At 32.6% G+C, this 6491-nt stretch overlaps 1 long non-coding RNA gene across 1 annotated transcript; it reads left to right on the top strand.

The window, feature by feature from the left end:
• The first annotated feature begins 256 nt into the window (after positions 1–256).
• On the top strand, positions 257–4111 carry LOC139786703 (uncharacterized). Its single transcript, XR_011722382.1, has 3 exons — positions 257–482; positions 792–3800; positions 3906–4111. It is a non-coding gene; the product is annotated as an uncharacterized lncRNA (long non-coding RNA).
• The last annotated feature ends 2380 nt before the right edge of the window (positions 4112–6491 follow it).

Here is a 6491-nt window from a genome sequence, read left to right on the forward strand (position 1 = left end):
TGGCGCGTCGGTAGCGACGCTACATAAGGTCTTCCGACGGCCGCCATTTTGGATCCAGTGACTGTGTATTAATGCACGTCGTACAATAGTTGTTATGCTGGGTCTACAATGGGAGTCGCAAAGTCGTGAGTCGCAAGAATTGACCAATCACAGTCGATTATTCTCCTCAAATTCGATTGTGATTGGTCAATTCTTGCGACTCACGACTTTGCGACTCGCATTGTAGACCTAGCATTACTGTGTGCGTAGTTCGCCATTCGCGCTGATGGTGTACAGTCGTTCACGGAAAGGTTGCAACACTTTTTTTTTGATGATTTTTGGAACGCGCAGTAATTTTGAGATCGCGATTCACCATCTCTGTATACACGTAGTGAACGGTTATGATAGCTGTCAAAGTGAACTATACAAGGTGGAGGTTCACGAAATGTATCTTGTGCGCCGCGGAAAATCTTAAGATATCAACTGGATACTGTAATATCGGGGTTAATATAAAAGAATAAGCTAAATAGACAATTTTATTTTATAAATTAATTTTTATTTTCAAGACATGTGTAACATTAAAAATTAATGTAATATAAACATATTAATATAATTATTTATAATAATTATATTAATTATTATAATAATTATATTAACAATATATTAATTATTTATAATAATTATATTAATATATTGTGTTATATGTTATATTAATTTTAATTACATAATTAATTACATAATTAATAACATTAAAATTAATTAATAACATATTAATTTTAATACATATTATTAATACATAATTAATATAACAGTAAAATTAACCGGTGTCTGGATTAATGTTCGGCAAGCAGAGGACATCAGTCGATCGAAGAAGCTGCCGTGGAAGACGTGGATGCTGAGACCGCGAAGTCACATCACCGCTTCAAAGCCAATCCTTCTCGTCAAATAACGATGAAGTAATCTTTCTAAAAAATTACAATTATAAAAATTAATTACTTGCAAATTCAGTTTTAGTACAAAATCATCATTTTATTATAATTATATTAAGTTGAGAAGATAGATTTACTTACATAAAATTGCCAGATCGCTGATTACTATTGATTGTTCGGTAAGAACAGATCAATCGCAATCTGTTGTCCGCTGCAATCCAGAACGAATCTCTTGTAGAAATTCGTTGTGGGATTAAGATGTGCACGTCTTTGTTCACTCTAGTACTGGGATCTTCTCTCGGCTGCAGGGCCCCTGGATCGATATTAGGCAGGGATGTTTCGAAAACGGCGATACGTCCTCGGGTGGTGGAGAGGAGTTTGTGAGTAGCTTGAAGACCGGCACCAAGGGCGTTGTTATCATCAAGAGTGCCACACAACTTGATAGGCAGCTAGGCGAGAAGGTTGCGGAATCGGCAGGCCCAAAGATATTTCGGATAATTTTTACCTTGTGCCGTGTTCATTCAAGATTTATTCCTTCATTCGTTTATTCATTCCATTCATTAACGAGAGTTCACGTTACAATCATTCAATGTCAAACATATCATTTATTTATTCATACATCACCTTGGTGAAAAAATTTCTCAGAAAATCTCTCATATTTTCTCAGAAATTTTGCAAGAATTGGGACTTATGAAAAATTCTGAAGAGGTATATGATATTTCTCAGATACTTTCAGAATTAATTAGATGAAGATTTATAGAATATTTCAATATCCGTATATGTGAAAATTTCTGATAAATTGCACAGATTTTCTCATATTTATTCAGATTTCTACAAGGATATATTTGCGAAAAATATTTTATTCTTATTTTGTCTGAGTTTTTCAATTCGTATAAAAAATCTGAAAATTTCTCTGAGTATTCAAAAAAAAAATCTGAAAATTTTTATAGAAATTCTGATTAATAATGTGAAAAATTTTGATATTTTTTCACCAGGACATCCATGGAAGATCACATAGTATTAATACCGTGTGACATGATTCTCTATTACTGCATTTAATTTTTGGGGCATAGATGCAACTAAATTTCAGAATAACTCAGGCCTTGCGCGGAAACCTTCCCATACGTTGAGAACTGTTGCGCCAATGCCTCGCGTCTACGTGGAAATTGAGGATTCCATATTTTCTGAGTAGCTTGTTCCTCTCGTTTTCCATAATGTTACAGGCTCAGATTCATCCGTCGAAAATACCTTCTCATTCGAGAAAATGGTATTTGTCCATTCATATTCCCATGCCAAATGCTGCAAGGTAAAAGCCATCCGTTGTTCTTTGTGGCGTTCGGTTAATTGTTTATATTGAGCCGGTTTATATCGATTGTATCTCTGTTCCCGCCATCTGCGTCGCACGGTTAGCGCGCAACAATTCAAACCAACTTCCGCTACCGTTTGCTGCGCCGCTGAGCGGAATCCGGTCTTCTGAACTAAATTTAAAAGTTGTTGATCTTCCTCGACGGTAGTGCATCGTGGACGCCTTGTTATTGGCCGAGAATTTATATGGCCGTCTATTTTAAATTGTCGCACTAATTTGTATACCGTACTTCTTTGCAATGTAGAGGAAAGTCCCCTATTATGAGATAGGCTCCTAATATGCGATAGCGCAAACCGTGCGGCGCAGAGAGCGGGAACAGAGATATAATCGATATAAACTGGCTCCATATAAACAATTAATTGAACGCCACAAAGAACAACGGATGGCTTTTGCCTTGCAGCATTTGGCATGGGAGCATGAATGGACAAATACCATTTTCTCGAAAGAGAAGGTATTTTCGTCGGATGAATCTGAGCGTGTAACATTATGAAAAACGAGAGGAACAAGCTACTCAGAAAATATGGAATCCCCAATTTCCACGTAGACGCGAGGCATTAGCGCAACATGTTCTCAACGTATGGGAAGGTTTTCGCGCAAGGCCTGAATTATTTTAAAATTTATCTATGCCCCAAAGATTAAATGCAGTAATAGAGAATCATGGAAGTGTCACACGGTATTAATACTTTCCATGGATGCCTTGGTGAAAAAATATCAAAATTTTTCACATTATTAATCAAAATTTCTATAAACATTTTTGATTTTTTTAGAATACTTAGAAATTTTCAGATTTTTTATACAAATTGAAAAACTCAGACAAAATAAGAATAAAATATTTTTCGCTAATATATCCTTGTAGAAACTTGAATAAATATGAGAAAATCTGTGCAATTTATCAGAAATTTTCATATATACGGATATTGAAATATTCTAAAAATCTTCAATTATTTCTGAAAGTATCTGAGAAATATCATATACTTCTTCAGAATTTTTTATAAGTTCCAATTCTTGCAAAATTTCTGAGAAAATATGAGAAGTTTTTTCACCAAGATGATGTATGAATAAATGAATAATATGTTTGACATTGAATGATTTTAACGTGAACAACTCTCGTTAATAAATGAACGAATGAAGGAATGAAAATCTTGAATGAACACGGCACAAGGCAAAAGTCATCTGAAATATCTATGGGCCTGCCGATTCCGCGACCTTCTCGCCTAGCTGCCCATCAAGTTCTGTGGCACTCTTAATAATAACAACGCCCTTGGTGCCGGTCGTCAAGCTGTTCACAAACTCCTCTCTACCACCCGAGGGCGTATCGCCGTTTTCCAAACATGCCTGCCTAATATCGGTCCAGGGGCCCTGCAGCCGAGAGAAGATCCCAGTACTAGAGTGAACAAAGACATGCACATCTTAATCCCACAACGAATTTCTACAAGAGATTCGCTCTGGGTTGCAGCGGACAACAGATTGCGATTGATCTGTTCTTACTGAACAGTCAATAGTAATCAGCGATCTGGCAATTTTATGTAAGTAAATCTATCTCCTCAACTTAATATAATTATAATAAAATAATGATTTTGTACTAAAACAGAATTTGCAAGTAATTAATTTTTATAATTGTAATTTTTTAGAAAGATTACTTCATTGTTATTTGACGAGAAGGATTGGCTTTGAAGCATTGATGTGGTTTCGCAGTCTCAGCATCCACGTCTTCCACGGCAGCTTCTTCAATCGACTGATGTCCTCTGCTTGCCGAACATTAATCCAGACATCGGTTAATTTTACTGTTATATTAATTATGTATTAATATTATGTATTAAAATTAATATGTTATTAATTATTGTAATTTTAATGTTATTAATTATGTAATTAATTATGTAATTAAAATTAACATAACATATAACACAATATATTAATATAATTATTATAAATAATTAATATAATTAATATAATTATTATAATAATTAATATAATTATTATAATAATTAATATAATTATTATAAATAATTATATTAATATGTTTATATTACATTAATTTTTAATGTTACACATGTCTTGAAAATAAAAATTAATTTATAAAATAAAATGGTCTATTTAGCTTATTCTTTTATACTAACCCCGATATTACAGTATCCAGTTGATATCTTAAGATTTTCCGCGGCGCACAAGATACATTTCGTGAACCTCCACCTTGTATAGCTCACTTTGACAGCTATCATAACCGTTCACTACGTGTATACAGAGATGGTGGATCGCGATCTCAAAATTTCTGCGCGTTCCAAAAATCATCAAAAAAAAAGTGTTGCAACCTTTCCGTGAACGACTGTACGCTGAGCGTTGTGGTCGCCATTTTGGATCCAAATAGCTCGAAGTGCAGCGGAAGACCTTATGTAGCGCGCGCCATTTACCGAGCTTGATAGGGACAATGCTTCGTTTTCGACTCAGCCGCGCCGATTTGCTTGCGGATCTCAAGCGGCCATGTTCTTAGGCATCCACCAATCCCGTTCAAAGTAAAGAACCTACAGTATCTCCGTTACTTAGAGATCCTCAAGTAAGAGATTGGACACCGTTTAGACAACTTTTGATTGGTGCTTTGATCCGCCATATTGTTCAGGACAACTACGAGGAAAATTTAAGTTATCATTATTAAATATTTATAACATACTTAAATAATAAATTATTTTCTTTAAAATTATAAAGTATTAAGGAGGGTGGTTAGTAAAATCAATTTGATAAGAATTAGTTCAAATTTACGGAGAATATTCGTCTATGGGAATCTGTCGGCCATGCCAAAGTTAAAGACAATCGTCTGCATGGTTGTCGAGTAATTAATTATTGAAGTTATACTCTTGTCTCTCTCTTATACACGGGCGACACAGCAGAAATGTTACCTAACCTGTAATGTAACTCTCGAAAGCATATTAAAAATGATAAGAATTTAGTGAAAATAGGTGCAAATAACTCTTTACATATTTAGGAAGAACTTTCTCGAAGACTGAAATTATTCGTCTTTATAGTTATCAAGAAATTGTAAAAATAAAACAGGACCACATTTATTATTTCCACATTTCAATGTGGATAATAACGTATTTGGGTTTTAATTGTACAAACAACTCTTTTTAAACCTTAAGAAACAGCAATTAAATGCATTCCACATATTTATTTGCTAAAATTCGTTTATTTCACGCGACGAAAATCTAACCTATATGCTTTTCCCCTGCCGCGCGCCCCTTCCCCGCACAGAGAACGAACCAACCTCCTTAAATCAAAACATTACAATTATAATTATTTAACAAAATGAAAATATTTAGACTCTAGCGAATTAAATCAAAATTGTAATAATAATGCTAATATAGGTCAAAAATTATGTTTAGTGTAAAGAAATTGATTAAATTTATTAATTATAATATTGACGTTTCTACTTGGCGCTTGCGAGATTTGTGAGTGCAAACAGCGCGCAATTATTCAAGAAATCGTTCATTTAATTGTATGATACCAGCTTTACGCTAACATAATAATTTATAGCAAGTAATAAAAGTTCTTTTATTAAAAAATAAACAAGAATTTTGAAGAGGCTAGTACTTACAGTTTAAGAAATTAGTTGGTTAATTAAATATATGTACATATAAGATATAATCTAACTAATGTTTTCTATCAATGTTTTAAATGCTTTTGCTTCTTTTTTCTATTAAAAAATAAAGAAAGAAGAAGAATATTTTGAAGCATTTGAGATTTGATCTTTATCATAGTTATTAATAGTATCGTAAAATATTTACAATTCTCAAATATTAAAATGAAATAAATTTTTATAATATTAATATGTTTATTATATAAAGCCTCTTAATTATTTTTTTAATTTGATATATGTATGTACATGTATAATACATTTGTAATGCTAACTTCCAACTTATAGTGCATACATATATTACTTGAGATTATTTTATTGTTTCTACGGATACAAACATTGTATTATTATTATGTATGAAATTCCTGTAATTTAAAAATATAAATAGGAGGATAAAGAATTTTGATAGTGGTTATATATTCCGCGCTACTGTTTAAACACACCATTATGACGTGTTTATTTTTAAATTTTTCCAAAAATCAGATTTTCTTTAAACTATTAATATAAATATATATGAATTTTTAGTTAAATTTATTTTCTGTACGTTAATAAACTATATAGATACTAAATTGATTTAAACATTTTTGGAAAG

The sequence above is a fragment of the Temnothorax nylanderi genome, unplaced genomic scaffold (assembly GCF_030848795.1).
Source record: "Temnothorax nylanderi isolate EJ_2023f unplaced genomic scaffold, tnyl_v1.0 TNYL_tig1117_pilon, whole genome shotgun sequence".
Taxonomy (NCBI): Eukaryota; Metazoa; Arthropoda; class Insecta; order Hymenoptera; family Formicidae; genus Temnothorax; species Temnothorax nylanderi.